At 44.6% G+C, this 18,034-nt stretch overlaps 1 long non-coding RNA gene across 2 annotated transcripts; it reads right to left on the reverse strand.

Annotated features, from left to right (window-relative positions):
• Positions 1-2,899: 2,899 nt before the first annotated feature.
• On the reverse strand, positions 2,900-7,515 carry LOC123144557 (uncharacterized). Of its 2 annotated transcripts, none has more exons than XR_006471694.1 (2): positions 6,671-7,515; positions 2,900-4,358 (listed from the first exon to the last, which is right to left on the reverse strand). It is a non-coding gene; the product is annotated as an uncharacterized lncRNA (long non-coding RNA). The 2 variants fall into 2 exon arrangements; XR_006471693.1 differs by having other exon boundaries at positions 6,615-7,515.
• Positions 7,516-18,034: the final 10,519 nt, after the last annotated feature.

An 18,034-nucleotide genomic window follows, 5' to 3' on the forward strand; every position in this document is an offset into this window, starting at 1 on the left:
CCCTAGAACACACAAGTTGACATTGTCTTAGCCGTGCCACCATAATCCACCTCGGTCATATCGTTGGAGTGCTTAGGTGAAGCCCTGCGCTGGTAGCTTCATCATCACCGTCATCACGTCGTCGTGCTGACGAAGCTCTCCTCGACACTCAGCTGGATCAAGAGTTCGTGGGACGTCACCGAGCTAAACGTGTGCAGATCGCGGAGGTGTCGTACTTTCGGTACTAGGATCGGTCGGATCGTGAAGACGTACGACTACATCAACCGCGTTGTCATAATGCTACGTTCCCCATCAGTGGTATCCGAGCTAGGTCTATGCGTAGATGTTATATGCACGAGTAGAACACAAAGAGTTGTGGGCGATAATAGTCATACTGCTTACCAGCATGTCATACTTTGATTCGGCGGTATTGTTGGATAAAGGGCCCGGACCGACATTACGCGTACGCTTACGCGAGACTGGTTCTACCGACGTGCTTCTCACACAGGTGGCTGGCGGGTGTCAGTTTCTCCAACTTTAGTTGAATCGAGTGTGACTACGCCCGGTCCTTGTTGAAGGTTAAAACAGCACACTTGACAAAAAATTGTTGTGGTTTTGATGCGTAAGTAAGAACGGTTCTTGCTCAGCCCGTAGTAGCCACGTAAAACTTGCAATAACAAAGTAGAGGACGTTTAACTTGTTTTTGCAGGGCATGTTGTGATGTGATATGGTCAAGACATGATGCTAAATTTTATTGTATGAGATGATCATGTTTCGTAACAGAGTTATCGGCAACTGGCAGGAGCCATATGGTTGTCGCTTTATTGTATGAAATGCAATCGCCATGTAATTGCTTTACTTTATCACTAAGCGGTAGCGATAGTCGTAGAAGCAATAGTTGGCGAGACGACAACGATGCTTCAATGGAGATCAAGGTGTCAAGACGGTGACGATGGCGATCATGACGGTGCTCTGGGGATGGAGATCAAAGCCACAAGATGATGATGGCCATATCATATCACTTAAATTGATTGCATGTGATGTTTATCCTTTATGCATCTTATTTTGCTTAGTTCCGCGGTAGCATTATAAGATGATCTCTTACTGAATTTCAAGATACAAGTGTTCTCCCTGAGTATACCGTTGCGAAAGTTCGTCGTGCCGAGACACCACGTGATGATCGGGTGTGATAAGCTCTACGTTCACATATAACGGGTGCAAGCCAGTTTTGCACACGCATAATACTCGGGTTAAACTTGACGAGCCTCGCATATGCAGATATGGCCTCGGAACACTGAGACCGAAAGGTCGAGCGTGAATCATATAGTAGATATGATCAACATAGTGATGTTCACCATTGAAAACTACTCCATCTCACGTGATGATCGGACATGGTTTAGTTGATTTGGATCACGTGGTCACTTAGATGACTAGAGGGATGTCTATCTAAGTGGGAGTTCTTAAATAATATGATTAATTGAACTTTAATTTATCATGAACTTAGTCCTGGTAGTATTAGCATATCTATGTTGTAGATCAATAGCTCGCGATGTAGCTCCCCGTTTATTTTTTATATGTTCCTAGAGAAATATCAGTTGAAAGATGATAGCAGCAATGATGCGGACTTGGTCCGTGATCTGAGGATTTTCCTCATTGCTGCACAGAAAAATTATGTCCTTGGTGCACCGCTAGGTGACAGAAGTATTGCAGTAGCAGATGCAGACGTTATGAACATTTTGACAAGCTCGATATGATGACTACTTGATAGTTTAGTGCACCATGCTTTCGGCTTAGAACCGGGACTTAAAAAATGTTTTGAACGCCACAGAGCATATAAGATGTTCCAAGAGTTGAAATTGGTATTTCATACTCATGCCCGTGTCAAGAGGTATGAGACCTCTGACAGTACTTTGCCTATAAGATGGAGGAGAATAGCTCAACCAGTGAGCATATGCTCAGATTGTCTGGGTACTACAATTCGCTTGAATCAAGTGGGAGTTAATCTTCCAGATAAGTGTAACATTTCAAATTTTCAATTTGGAATGTTATACATAGGTCATTCATGCATCTCATATTTTATTGCATTTCGTTTCGCGATCCTCGAAATTCTAAGCAACTCAAGGACCCTCGGAGAGAGTTGGGGGTTTCACCGTTTTCATATTTGAATTTTTATCAAATATCGAAACGAGGATCATTTGTTTTAATTATTTTTCTCTCCAAAAATATTTCATATTAAAATATATGAGAGGAGATAATATGAATTCTCCAAAATAAATGAAATATTGGAGGAAAAATATTAAAATCAAATCAATAATTTTATTTGGTCTTTATTGCAATTTTATTTGAAATTAGGAAAAATACGGGTTTTTCAAAATTGCATTATAGGCCCAAATAAATGTTCACCTTGTCCGGCATATTTTTAGAGGACGGGAAAAATTTATTTCGGGAATTTTGGAGTCCGTTTAGTATTATTTTTCTTTTTTTCTGCGCGTCAGAATTATCTATCTATTTATATATAAAAGTACTTGACGGGGTCATCAGAATAAAGATAATTAGCTTAGAAAATCTCACAATAATTAGAAATATCCGACCTTTAATTCGGTGTGTCTACTTCTAATCAACTAGGTACAACCGTTAGATCTTCGTAAACTAGATGGGCCCATGCGGTCACATCTCAACGGGTTGGACCTTTAAATATCACGATCCCAACAGGTTTCAGCTATCAAACCATCCCACGATTAGTCAAGAAAAAAAAACATCCCACAATTAAAATCTCAGGACCCCAATAGATTGGGCGATTAGACCATCCCACAACAAAAATCTCATGATCTAAACGTTGAATCTAATAAGTCATTATCATTAATTAGATCTCAGCCAATGAATTTCATTAAAGCACCCCACGCCCAGTCAAGTCCCTACATAGGAAGCTCTTTAAAAAGCGATTCACGCCCGCTCACGTCCCATACACAGGAAGATCTTTAAAAATCCCATAATAATTGGAATCGGATCTCTCAGATCCCGTACATAGGAAGATCTTTTAAAAAAGACCGTTCACGTCCTTACATAGGAAGGTATGAAAAAAACTAAAATTACATCCCAACTCAAAAAAAGGAAGTTGTCCTCCGTACCGATATTTTACCGGAAAGAAATATCTCCGTGAAGATACCATCGGGGTTTCCTGCTCCACCCATGCACCAAAACTTCCTCGAGAGAATCCTAGCGTTGTTCTTCTCCACAACTCCATGATGTCCTGGATTTTGAAGTTCCATCCAACATAGCGACAACTTGGACGCAGACGTACACGATGTCTTGGATTTTGAAGTTCCATCCACATAGCAACGGCTTGGACTCAGAGGTACACCATGAACTTCACCAGGGACTGAACACCGGCCTCTTCCGTCATAAGCACGGACGGCTGCTGGACGCAGGTGTCGGACTGGACGAATCAGTACATAGGAACTGGGGTGCCCTAGCATGTCCACCATCTTCATTGGAATTGCGCTGCGCTAGCCCCTCTCAGGTGACTGGTGACTGTCACATCAACCTCCTCCTTTTTTCTAGGATTTGTTCTGTTCTTTAATTAATAATACTCTGTAGCACACCTAGAAGTTCATATGCATTACAAGATATAGCACCCATCATTTGCATATACCCCCTTTCATTGTTTTCTTTGAACTCCTCTGTTCTCTAATTAATAGCACATATATAAGTTGATTTGTGCATTGCCAAAATATGATGTATCGACAATGAAGCACACCATGTTTCTTTTCTATCACAATGGTACATTAAAATAAAATATGCATATGCATCGGACAAAAAACTATTGATTCACTACTAGATTAGAGTACTGATAGACATCTCACTCCACATACTTTTCTGCCCAAAAAGTTTAATTTGACTAATGTATGTATTTGTTAGTCAGACTCGCAAATAGTCCATATAGTTTGATGCAAGAAGTTTGATGCTCAAGATAACTCCCAAAGCTAATAATTGTTTTGTCAGCTGGACTACTTTAAAGAATTGTACTTGCTCTCAGGCAACTTGAAATATATGTCAACTACCTAGCAATGCATAGTTCTTTGTGCAGTTGTGAAGTTCTTTATAGTGAGATGTTATGCCTAATATTTTATCCTGGTGAAGAAGCCATGCCAAAAATGGATACTTGGCTTACAAGTGCTGTGAAAGTCACCAGAGAAGAATTTTCAGGTTAGCAAGAGGTAAGACACTTACCTTTACTTCAGTTACCAATATTGTGCTTCAAGAACATTGTATGTAATATTGAGGATTGTCTGATCAACACTAGCCAGCGACGTCGCAACCTACAGTATTAACTCCGCCCGGCGTCCAAAAACAACAACACCTCCAGCAGGTATCATATTCTGCACGAAATCAAGTCATTTGCATGATTCACTATATGCCAAATTGATGAATGGATTAATGGATAAACGATACTTGATCAATAAATAAATTGCTGATGGAGATACCAGAGAGAGTAGGGTAAATATTCGTAAAACAAGTTCAGTTGAACGAGATTTATATATATTGGAGAACAAGTTCAAATGAACTAGATTTATAAATATGTTTATGTGGAGATATCATTGGGTTGCTTACCATGATGAAACCAATAGAGAAACTACAGAAAAACAGGCGGACAAGCAGAGAGCAAAGTTCAAACATCGGCGAGATTTAAGTCCTTTTGCTAGAGTCAGTTATTCAAATTACACATATAAACTTTTAACATTACTTTTACATGGTTAAATTCTTTCGGTGGTGAGAATATAGGGATTGCTCTATGGGGATATTTTAACAAATATGGTAAATGGAGGTTTTGCAGAAACAGAAGATCATGATTGTCACTCCAAATTTTATCAAAGAAATCAAAAGTGAGAAATTTAAACTCTTTTCAATACCCCTCAAATCCAATGTTCTTAATCGTTTATCCATAACAGGGTCATTATTGCACACAATAAATGCATGTAATTTATTTTGAAAGAGATGTTTATAAAACAATGATGGAAGTTGATGAAAGCACCAAAGGAAAAACTTAAAAACAAATATTTTGTAACAGAAAAACATTGGGGGAATTATAGAATTGCGGTAGGATGATGCTAAAAAAGATTTGTCTCTGCTATAATATACCTTTTTCTAATATTGTAACATTATCTGATCTGACTGGTCTGCTATTAAATTAATAATTTGCACGCACAACAAGAGCAAGAATTTATGAGATTGTAACTGATAAGGTTGGTGGTACATTGTATGCAAAGTTTGCTTCTGCGACAAGAAAGGAATATGGTAACTATTTGCAATTCATGTAACGAGTGGCAGAAAATGTAGATCTATAGTGAGTATACTCTCCATCATATTAGTTTCATACTTTAACTCAAGGTAAGCGATGAGATAGCAAGGCAACGTTTATCATGTTTAATGAGGTAGCACAAAGACGCTTAGGCAACATATGTGCATCTACCTTGCTAGAACAACATGATGGATTCACAAACACCATCCCAACTGTTATTCAAGACCTTACCTACTGGAGTACATGGAGAATTTAAAAGTGAGCTACATTTTTAGACTGTCGGTAAGCTTCAGATGGAATATCTCAACGGAAGAATTGAAGAGGTATGCGCATGTACATTTTATTATTTTGAAATAGTTTATCAAAAGTCGTACTGGAAATCCAAGGAACACAAGATTCTTCAAATTTCGTTACACGAAAGTCACATATAATTAAGTAAAAAGTTGTTACACTTCAAACTATCCTAAAAATAAATACTGACTTAACTATGCTAACATGATATGGTAGGATGAATATGGTCTACTACCATGCCGAAGTATTGCAAACACACATCAACATTTGGTCGAAATGGTTAATCACTACCAAACATCGACATATATATTATGTGATATTTTATTACACAAGCTTGTTATTTAGTGCAAACCAATAGTGAGAGCATCAGGAGATTGCTATATTTCATATGTACAATGCGATCATACCTGTTTTCATATTTAGTAATTGAACCTTAATTTTTCCTTGGGAAATATTAAAATTATGGCTAATCACAAATGTACTAATTATTTCTAAAGTTTGTTGAATATCAAGGCCTAACATTGCCAATGCCCCAAGCCCGGAAAAAAGTGAAGGGGGCATAAACAAATTAACAATACGCCTTAAGTTGTATTTTCTATAATATAAAAGAATGCTATCATCATTGAGTACCTTCACCATAGGTCAATTGAATGTACAGTACTAATTTGCATTGGTGTGTCTGCTCACACATATACTTAAATTTTTACAGAACTAACTTATCAGTATCTACCTCATTCAACAATTATACAACACTTACAAAAAGACTCGCAGGTTTTTACAAAATTTGAAAGAAAAATGGTGAAATATTTACCAATAACAAGCATTTCTTAATTACATTGTATTGGTTGAATCGCACAAACACATCAAAATGTTAAGAAAAAACCACATGGTATGTGTGGTAAGCCACTTACTATTTGGATGAAATTGAGCTATGATGATCTAGGTGATTAGATAATAGATTAAAAATCCAAACAAATCTAAATTTTTTAAGAAAAAGGGGAAATATATAACTAAGAAAAGAAGAAGGGGGGCCTGCAGGTCGGACTTCGAACTACGGAGATTGTTGACGCCGTGGAGGATGACGACGACGTTGCCGGCTACCTTGAGCGGGAATACCGACGATGTGCCTGGCCTGCGCACTTGGGGAAGACAACGTCGCTAACATCCTAACACTCAAGCTGGATCCAAGCAAGCTGCGGGAGACGATATCCACGCCCAAATCAACTGCACGGACACCTACAACAACGGCACCTTGCAGGTCAATCACCACGCCTCCTCCTTGCTGCAGTTGATCCTTGGGGCCTACTATCCCTCCACCGCCTTTCAAAAGCCTAGGATACGAGGAACCATACCAACCGCGGTCGATGGCCACACTGGAAACACCAGCAGTGGACGTGGCTACAGGTGAGCACGAACGACCTCAAGGCAGCAAATCAAGAGAGCAAGTTGATGGGAGCTATCCAGCAGCAGCAATTTTGGAGTGAGCAGAGCGAATAAGGAAATGAGAAAGGGGATCGGGCCAGAGGAACATGTCACTGTGCGAAAGTGGAGAATGGGGAAGAAGTCGAGAAGACTACGGAATTGGGGAAGTGAGGAAATAGACTGGTGGGACCCATTAAACCAAATGACGCTTTGTGCATGTAGTAGTATGGGCACTGTCACACTACGAGATCAAACTATGTAACAGGAAAATATAAGCCACCTTTCATACTGTTGACTGTACGTGTCTTAACTAAATTCACTAGGACCCTAAAAAAAGTAAACTCATTGGAAGCAAATACCTACCAAAAAAGTTTTCATGGATATGTATATTATATAAATAAACTAAATCATATTATATAAATAAACTAAATCATTCACAGGAAAAAATCACTAAAAATAATACGTCAATCTTAAATAGCATTAGCAAATTTACCTATGACCACATCGAAACAATGAGAACTACTAAACTTATGTTTATACAGAAGAGAAAAAAACTAAGGAACATTGGAGAAATGATAAAACTAAAATTTGACCAACACGACTGATGATAAAAGAAAGTGTACGTAAGCCATGTGATTAGCAAGAAAATGATGATGGGATAACAAATATATTATATATCAATAAATACATAAACATACCGAAGACAAAAATATGATTGCAAAATGATTATATTTGAAAATGATAGCACATTCGGTTTAAAAAATTCATTAGACAAATCAAATACTAGGCTATCATCATTAAACTTTGTAAAATTCTAGCCCGCGCATCGAGCGGGCCACTTTGCTAGTTAAAAAAAAGTCAAACCGACTTGGGCCGCCGTGGGCGACCAGGACTCCACCTCGCCCAGCCTTTATAAGCCGCCGCCCCACCGCAGCCCACCCCAGCCCACGCCGCCCCGAAACCCTAGCCGCCTCGAGCCCCGCGCCGCTGCCGCCGCCGCCGACGCCGCGCCGTTCCGCCGCCTCGCCGGAGTTCGCCGGAGTTGCCGCATTTTTTTCGTTCGGTTTTTTAGGTAAACCCTAGATGTGTTTTTAATAGATCGGTTCGGTTTTTTTTCGGTTTAGTTATTTAGCGAACGTCCGTTCGCACGTTCGTTTTAACGAACGGTTTTCGTCCGTTAGTCACAGGCAGCGAACATTCGTTCGTTAGCCTGTTCGTCAGTTTTTTTCTTTTTCTCGGTTTTTTCGCGATTATTTTCAATCGCGATTTCTAATCCAATTTTCGTTTTAGTTTATCTTTTCGCTCGTTTATCGGAATCAGGCGATTCAAGCGCCTAGATCTTCGTCTCGAAGCCCTCTTTCTGTTTAACCAACTTGAACAAGATTTTGGTACTGTAAAATTTGACTTTAGTCCAGATTAGTAAATGGACCTTGTTTCTTCGCAGTTTGAGCTTCGTTGCTCCGTTTGATTTGATTCTTTTTGCAAACCGGAGTTCTTAAGTTGAATTTTCTGGTTAAATCTTCTTATTTGAGATTTACCCATGCATCTTTGCTTGATTGCTTATGTATACTATTGTTTGTTTGCGATAGAATTCCCAGAGTGCGAAGCGTGCTACTACGAGTCTCTAGGTTTTGCGGATCGTCAGCAAGGCAAGTAACACATTGATCATACTCCTTTCATACCCAGTTTTTATGCATTAGTTCCAATCTTCAAACAATGCATGATTAGGATGTTATTAACTTGTGGGTATTGGGAAGTAGTTGATGAGGTAGAACCTATTACCTATTTTATTATCAAACCCTGGGAGTTACTTTTACGTTATGCTTATATTGCTATGCTATGCTCGTAGACGTGGATTGGGTTGAGTGTATCCATGACATATGTGAGTTGTTAATTAATAGTTCAACTTAAGGTGGCAACTTTAATACACATCTGGGTGGATTGCTTGTTTGGGCACCTGGGGATATACTAGTGTTGTCCTAGGAGATCCCGGGGATATACCGTGTGATCCTCCTACGGTCCGCCACCCAGGCTCAAAGGGATCGTGAGATTATTCATGCTAGAAACTTCCATGTGCAGCCACAAGCTATTATGGGCTCTAGCATAGTTGAGTATGTTGCATGACCTCTTCTAGTGGTTGATGAGGACATAGACCTAGGGTAGGGCGATAGGCCTGACCTATACGTCCTACCTAAGGTCCTTGTCCTAGAAGCAAAGAAGTTCAAGAGCAAATAGAGAGGGCTCAACAAAGGTGTCGAGTGCAATCCACTCGAGCTACCTTTCACTCGGAGATCTCCCCTTATTTAAGTCACTCGACCACTCAGCCACTCGACGTGCAGAAGACTTAAAGCCACTTCCGCGACTGAGAATCTCCAGCACGCACTCGACGAGCGTGCTCGGCAGCGGATTCCTGAGTCCAGTCGACGACAACTTTTTTCGCCTCCTACTCAAGTATACCGAACTCCGATTCAGAATCTCACAGCTGCAGCCCGAATAGCAGAGTCGATCCAGCCCTCCCAGTCAGAAGCTGGCAGAGGTTTGATGCAGATCAGGGCTTTACTCTGGGCAGCAGGGGAACAAAACACAGCAGTATCTCAGTCGCGGAATAGGATCCATAGCAGATCCGTGGTAGCAGACACAGTCCAGTCAGCTCACAGTCCAAGATCGCCCCCGAGGCGTGAGGGACGTGAAGACCGACGAGATCTGTGCAGAAACCGTGAGCAGTATGATCATCGACTCGACCACGATGATCGTCGCCGAGTGCCCATGCCTCCCCCAAGGAGTGGGTCATACGCACCTCGGCAACAGGATGACAGGCGCCCTCACAGTGGTGGGCGAAGGAATCCAGTCGACCCCCGGGAGCCAGGCTTTGACGCGAGATCCATTCTCGTTCAAGGTTTGGTTGACAGGAACAGAGCACACAGAGATGGCCACGATAGAGATTACCCGACCGACAGCAGGGTGCATGTTTCGGGTCCCGAGTGTTTCAGCAGAGCCATCAGAGCAGCAGTGATTCCTCCCAACTTCAGGTTGGCGACTGGAGTCAGCAAATTCACTGGTGAGTCCAAGCCTGACACTTGGCTTGAGGACTACCGAGTGGCTGTGCAGATTGGTGGTGGCAATGACGAAGTGGCCATGAAGCACCTGCCTCTGATGTTAGAGGGTTCGGCCAGAGCGTGGTTGAATCAATTAGCACCTGGCTGTATTTACAGTTGGGAAGAGCTTGCCCGAGTGTTTTCAGAACATTTGAGGGTACATGCAAACGACCAGCAGGGCTAACTGAGCTACAGTCTTGTGTGCAGAAGTCGAATGAAACTTTGAGAGATTATATCCAGAGGTGGATCACGTTGCACCACACAGTGGAAAATGTGTCTGATCACCAAGCAGTTTGTGCCTTCAAGGAAGGCGTCAAGTATCGAGAATTGAATCTGAAGTTCGGTCGGACCAGAGATATGTCTCTGAGTCAAATGATGGAAATTGCCACCAAGTATGCTAATGGTGAAGAAGAGGATCGGCTCCGGAGTGGCAAGCACAAAACAGTCGCCCACGAAACCGGGGGAGGGAACTCCAGTCGGAAGCAGAAGCGCAAAGCCGAGCCAGCTGCTCCTGGAGAAACCTTAGCCGTGACTCAAGGAAAGTTCAAGGGGAAGCCCAAAGGGCCATGGAACCCCAAGAAAGTAAAAGATCAAGAAGGAAATGATGTGTTGGATTTACCATGCCACATTCACATCAAAAAAGATGAGGAGGGTAATCTCATTTACCCGAAACACACCACTCGACAATGTCGGCTCCTAATCCAGCAGTTCCGAGAGAAACAACCCAAAGAAAAGGAGGTACTCCCTAGCAGTTTCACGCTCAAAGTCGCCGAGACTCAAGAAAGACTCGTGCATGTAGTACGGATCCGCCACACAGATTTGCGAGACTTCTTCTTTCTTCATGACAGAGCTCATATGTAGCGCAAAAAGGCGGACGATTGTAAATCGAGCCGCCTTGTCAAAAACATCTCAAAGATATGGTCAAACCACAGGAAGAACACCTCCGTGGGCCGTGTGTCATCGTAGCACTTCCCGTCAGGCACACGAGCCGCGTATGTCGGATATCCTGGATCCTTCGAGGTTAGTAGGCTTTTCTCAGTCAACAACACATGGTCGTGCAGTCTCCTGAGATCCCCATATAGTGCCTCCAGCGGTTTCGGCGGTAGCATCAGCTCGCCCGTGAGATGGAACATGGACGCACCTTTCACGGGTACACGCTCTTTAGAATCCACCGTCTGGCTGCTATGTGCTCTGGCTTGTTTGGAGACAGCTATCTTCATCCCCGGTCTCTTCCTCTCCTTTTTGTTGGGCACACCTTCCAGACCCTTCCTTAACCCCTGCCCCAGTGTTGCCGGGCTAAGCAATGTACGACCCCCGGCTAGTTGATCCTGTGTTGAGGCGGCATCTTCAGGCGTGTCCTGTGAGGATTTCATGAAGAGAGACTTCTTGCAATCCCTACTACGACGTTCCTGCCCGGGCAGATCATCCATATCCTCATTAGCATGCTGATAGCCCGATTCGTCATATGGTTGACTCATCATATCTAAGTTACCATCATACGCGTTTGTATTGAGGAAACCCATTGGGTCCTCTGTCTCCTCCGTATCATCCATTCTTTGTTCTACGGGACCTATTACATCAGCCAGTACTATTGCACCCCCTTCATCACGTCATCCGCCGCTCTCACCCGGCACTACAGGAGCTGGTAATTGCATAGGTGGGATGGTGGTCTCCATACATGCTTGTTGATGTGTGGTTATTGGTGTGCTCTCGGTCGGCTCCAGACGAAGAAGATTATTCGGCCATAGCAGCACCCAACCCTTGCAACTTCCAATCCGCAGCGGGGTCTCGTCATCCTGTCCCCCATGCCGTACTGGAGGAGGAAAATCCTCGTGCCCCGATGTCACACTCGACAAGGTAACCCTGAAGTGCCCAGCGGGCATCGGCTGGTTGAGGAACGTGAGATCCAAGGGCTTCGTTATCAACCCCTTCCCCACATCCACCTTCTGGCCTTTGATCAAGTAGAGTACGGTGCACGGGATTTCGTCGGCCTGCAAACACATGTCTGCGGCGTAAAACATCCGAAAGGCAATGGAAATGGAATATTCTAGATATATATGTTCGTGCGACATGTAATTACCATGAGGGCGTCGAGCTCAGCCAAAGACGAAGGCCCGCCTAGCGCGCCACAGACTGAGGACGGGCTGCTATGAGCGGGTGCGGGTGCGAGACGAGGCCCGCTTGCGTGAGCAAGTGACGGTGCATGGTGTTGTTGTTCACGGAGTTGCTCGCGACGAAACTGGGCAACGGGAAATCATGTACCGTCTTGTCTGGATTTTCCTTTGTCCAGTTGATGATAGCCGGGACCAAGTTAGTAGCGAAATCATTTCTGCAGGCAGTTACAGCGGCATTGACTACTGCTGTAGCAACTCATTTTTCTCCTCAACTGTTTTTTTCGTGTCCTCAGCTGCTTTTTTCTCGAACGCAAGCTTCACCTTCTCGTCGATGTCTGCCTGACTAAACTTCTTTTTCTGCTTCTTGGCCTCCGAGCCCTCGTTGTAAAACACCTTCCGTGTGGCGCCGTCTCCGGCGCCGTGCACACGACCATATTGCGGCCGCTAGCCCAAAGGGAGTCCCTTAAGTTCGTTCAAGGCCCGGTTGAGAGGGATGTCCCACTTGGGCCTCATCGGAGAAGTAGGGCTTTTGGCTGCAAGCTGGTGTTGCTTCTCCTGCAGAAGGAACGTGAACCGTTTACGAATGTGTAGTCGACTAGATCTGGAGCTAAATGTAAGGTGGTAAAAGAATAATTACCAGTAGTCTAATCAATCTCCTCGTGATCTTGTCCGTGTAAAAACCTTCTTTTCCTTGTCCCACTTGTAGCGGGCCCTGAAGAAGTCACACTCCAAGGGGTTGGTGAACTCCGCGAAGGGGTCTGGGAGACCCGCGGCTTCACGTTCCGCGTCGTCCTTATCCCATATGGGCCTTTTACCATGGTAGCGACGGCTTCCGAGGCGATGCTTCCCCGTGTTTCTTTGCTGAAGGCTCTTGAATTTCGCAGCCTTAGCCTTGGCTGCCTCGGTAGCGCAAGCGTCCTTGAACTTTTCAAACTCCTCTTTCGTAAGTGTCGGATTTTCCTCCAGAATCTTGGACAGGAGTTCCTCAGCCTCAATAGCTTGTTTCACCCTCCCTTTCCAGGAGGCCAAATCAAATGTTCTTTACTCCTTAAGTCATCGTCGTTGATGCTTGCGCATTCCCGTAGGATGCATCCTACTTGGTTCCCATAGCACTTGCGAGGTTCTTCCGGCTCTAATGGCTCAAACATGCCAGGTGCCATCTTTGTGATCACCAGTCGTCCAATCCCTAGTTTGTTAGGTTTTCGTATCCTCTGCTTCTTCTGCTTCTTCTTTTCTGTAGCGGCATCGGCGCCGGTACCTTCCCCGCCGGTATCTTCCCCGCCGTTACCTTCGCCACCGGTCTCGGCACTGCCATCGGTGCCGGCGCTGTCAGTACCATCATCGAGGCCGACCTGCAAACCTTGATTGTGCTTAGCAGAAAAAAGTCGAGGTACTCTTGTTCACCATCATAATCCATCTCGTCTGCATCTTGGTCAAAAGGCCCAGTTTCTTCGTTGTTCGACATGTTTCCTATGATTAAGTCTCCTCGTTTAATTCTAAAACTATCAAAAAAATGAGAAATGACATAAAAAATCTATGTTTGCCGGAATGTCGTTTCCCAGCAACTCCCGACACTCGATATGCCTACTATCTAGCACAAGTCATGCCAAAATTCACGGAAAATTTCGGCATGACCTTTGCTAAAAAATGGACATATCGAGCGCCTGAAATTCACCGGAACGGAAATGAATCAACATTCCAGCGTAACATAGGCCACTCGGATCATTTACCCTGCACATAATCATCATGTCCAAATGACATGTCCAAATTCCAAATATGACATGTCCAAAACATCACATGTCCACATATCACATGTCCACTTCAAATTTGCATATAAAAGGAAGAAAAATATAGAACTTGAAGAAAAAACCTAGCTACATTCATAACTAAATATACAACCTAATTAACCATCTGCCCTAACTAGAACCTAAGTAAATTAACCAAAGAACCCTAGCTACCAGAGAGAGGAGGAGCGGTGGGGGCTTACAGAGGGTGCAGGCCCGACGACGGCCGAGGTTGGGAGGGGTCGGGGTCGGGGTCGGTGCCGGGTTCAGAGTTGGGGTCGAGCGCCGGGGTCGGAGGCGAGCACAGGGGCGCGGCGAGGGCAGGTCTCCGGCGGCGCGACGGGGGAAGAGAGAGTGTGGGGATTTGGGGGAAAAGAGGCGGGATGAAGAGAGGAGTGGGGATTTTGGGGGTTAAGTGGGCATAGCAGTAACGCGTTTAAACAAAATGCGCTATAGCTACTCCAAGTAGCTATACCGGTTTTATGAGGAAACCACTACTGCTATCTTGACTAGCTGGAGCTCTTTTCTCAGAAAAGCGCTGCTACTATAACTAGTACCTATATAGCAGTTTTCCTGTTTGTTTCCTTGTATTTTCTTCTATTTTCTTTTCCTTTATTTTCTCTCACTTTTATTTTCTTTTTTTCCGAGAGAAGTGAACGAAGGGAAGGCGATATATATTGCATCATTTGACGGTTAAGTATGTATACAAAATAGGAATATATATATTACATCATTGGACCCATGCATAATAATGGCTAAGTGTGTATACAAAATAGGAACATATATATTACATCATTTGACCGATAACATACGGTTCCTCAGCGTTGACGTTTTCGTTTTGAGTGAGCTTCTTTCCCTTCTTGTCGTTGAAGAATAATTGAGCCCCTCAGTGTGACTTTTCCTTTTCCATGGAGTAGGATTTTTCTTAGATAATGTAGTATTGATTCTTCTTTTGACGTATACTTCATCATCATCATCGTCTTCCCTCATTGGGTTGCCGTACTGGTCGTAGTCTTCCTCGTTGGTGACTCCATCCATTCCAATGATGTTCCTTTTGCCTCTCCTCATGACAACCCGGCTGGGATTGCGCGGGTCGGTTATGAAGAAGCATTGTGTCACATGCTTAGCGTGTACCCATGGCTCGTTTTTTGCGATAGCGTTCACGGTAGCGCTCTTGGCGTCGGGTATAGTAATGGTAGTGAAATACCGGTTTTCTCTTTCGACATTCTTAGCCCATCTGACACGGAACATCATCGTGTTGTGTAGTCCAGAGTAGTCAAGCTCCCAGATCTCCTCGACCCTTCTGTAAAATCTATCAGTTGCGCTGTTGTCGCTGCCGGTCATGCATTCCATCGTCACCCCTGAGTTCTGATCATCATTGTCCATATCTTTGGCCTCCGTGTAGAACGTGTATCCGTTGATATAGTATGCCTGATAGGTTACGAGGTTGGGCGAGGGGCCATGTGCTAAGGCGTATATGAGCAATCCGTCCTTAGAGCCCTCCTCTAGGGGATTAGCAATAATATGCTCTTTGAACCAATGCAGGAAAGTGGAGTTGTGCTCTCTAGTAACTTCGGCATTCGTCCTGCATACCCCCCGGTCACGATACTTCTTTACGATAATTTACGTGTGGAGTGCCACGAAAGGTTCTACCTCGTCTAGGTGTTGTAGCACTACCAAGTTTCCTCTGTCAAAGTCGCTGCGTCGATCTGAGTATGCCACGTGCAGTTCCCTGCGACCGTTGGAGTGACCTTCTCCTTCGAGCCTCCCATCGCGCTTGTTAACGGGCAAACCAACACCAACACCAGGTGGCTGGTCTGCGCCATAGAGAAAATTCTCGCAGAAAGAGATGCACTCTTGTGTCAGATAGCCCTGGACGATACTTCCATCCCGGCAGGACATGTTACGAACAAATCCTTTGATGATACCATTCATCCTCTCAAACGGCATCATGTTGTGTAGGAATGGCGGCCCCAGGTCTATTATGTCGTCCACAATATGGACACACAGATGCACCATCACGTCAAAGAACATGGGCGGGAAGTACATATCACGCTCATTCAGTATCACAATGATCTCTTCATGTAGCCTTCGGAGCTGCTTCACACTGATCGACTTTTGAGAGATGACATCGAAAAAGTTGCAGAGACCAATAAGCGTGTCACGAACGTGCTTGTCCATTATCCCTCTAAGGGCAACAGGTAGTATCTGCGTCATCATCACATGACAGTCATGGGACTTCCCGCTGAACCTTTTCTTGTCCGTGTCTAGATATCTGCTTATCTTGCCACAGTAACCGGAACTAACTTTGACTCCGGTAAGGCACTTAAAGAATTGATCGATCTCAGCCTGACTTAAGGTGAAGCAAGAAGGGGGGCAATAATCCTCTTCCTTTACTTTCTTGCCCTTCTTCTCGTGCGCCTCTGTCTCCGTCTCTGTCTCGTCTGACTTTTTACGGGGTGGCATGTGCAGATCTTCCCTAATCTTCAAATCTTGCAAGTCTTTTCTTGCCTTCGGCCCATCCTTGGTCTTATCCGGCATGTTCATCAGTGTCGCGAGAAAGCTCTCAAGGACATTCTTACATATATGCATTTGATCAAGGCAATGAGGTGTATCGAGTTTGTGCCAGTACTCCAAGTCCCAGAACACAGACCTCGTCTTCCATACATTCAGCAGCGGCTCCGGTGCCTTTTTCGTCGTCTTTCCCGGCGCGAGGCACTGCTTCCAGTTTTTCAATAGCTCATCGATTTCGGGGCCACTCCGCTTACGTGGAGGTCCTTGATGCTCAGCGTGACCATTGAATAGATCTCCACGGTTTCTCCATGGGTCGTCCGGTTCGAGCCATCTTCGATGCCCCATGTACATGATTTTCCCAGACCTGCCATCTTTCCTTGACGTTAGCTGCTGAGACATCATATCATCCATGCACCGCGTGCATTCGCAATATCCATGGCACACCTGGCCCGCGACATATCCGTAACCGAGATAGTCGTGCACCGTCGTGATCAGCGCGGCTCTCATGTAGAAATACTCGCCTTTGCTGGCGTCCCATGTCTTCGTCGGTGTTTTCCATAACGTGTCTAACTCCTCTTGAAGTAGCCCCAGATACAGATTGATATTATTTCCTGGTTGTTTTGGCCCTTGAATCAGCATGCTCATGTGAATGTACTTCGACTTCATGCACAACCAGGGGGGAGCTTGTACATCCATACAAACACGGGCCATGTGCTATGGTTGGTCTTCTGGTTGCCAAACGGATTCATGCCATCGGTACACGTGCCGAGCACGATGTTCCTTGCATCACATTCGAAATACCGATAGAAGTCGTTCAACACTCTCCACTGGCTTCCATCCTTGACGTGTCTCAGCTTCGGATCATCTCCATCGTCGGGCTTCTTCCTCTCCGCGTGCCAGCGCATTAGCTTTGCTTCCTTGGGATCTATGAAATACTGCTGGAGACGGGGAGTGATCAGTAAGTACCATACGACTTTCTGGGGACATTTCTTCCCGGCCTTCTTGTATCGAGAAGCATTGCACACCGGATAGCTTGTCCGCGTGCTCCTTCCGCTAAATTATGCAATCGTTGATGCATGCATGGTATCTAACGTGCAGCAGATCAAGAGGGCACACGATCTTCTTGGCCTCATCCACACTAGTAGGACATAGATTCCCCGCGGGAAGAACATCCTTTAGGTACTTGAGATGCTCATCGAGACTAGTGTTGGTCCATTTGTTTTTAGCCTTCGTCTTCAGGAGTTGGAGTGTGAAACTCAAGCGGGTCACCTCAGGATTGCAACCATCATACAATGGAGTGTTCGAGTCTACCACCAGTTGTTGCAGCTTAGCCTCCTCTCTAGAAGCAGCTCTCTCAGTACTCGTCTCCTTGCGAAGCAGTGCTTGAACATGAGGGTCCCGCACGATTGAACTAAGTACCGACGAACTCTGCTGCGTGGAGTCCACGTTCTCTCCGCCGCCATGTCCGGCCCCTTCTCCGCCGCCATGTCCGGCCTCTTGCCCGCTGCCATTATCGATCATCTCTTTGTTTTGCCC

This window comes from Triticum aestivum, chromosome 6D, assembly GCF_018294505.1.
Source record: "Triticum aestivum cultivar Chinese Spring chromosome 6D, IWGSC CS RefSeq v2.1, whole genome shotgun sequence".
Lineage (NCBI taxonomy): Eukaryota > Viridiplantae > Streptophyta > Magnoliopsida > Poales > Poaceae > Triticum > Triticum aestivum.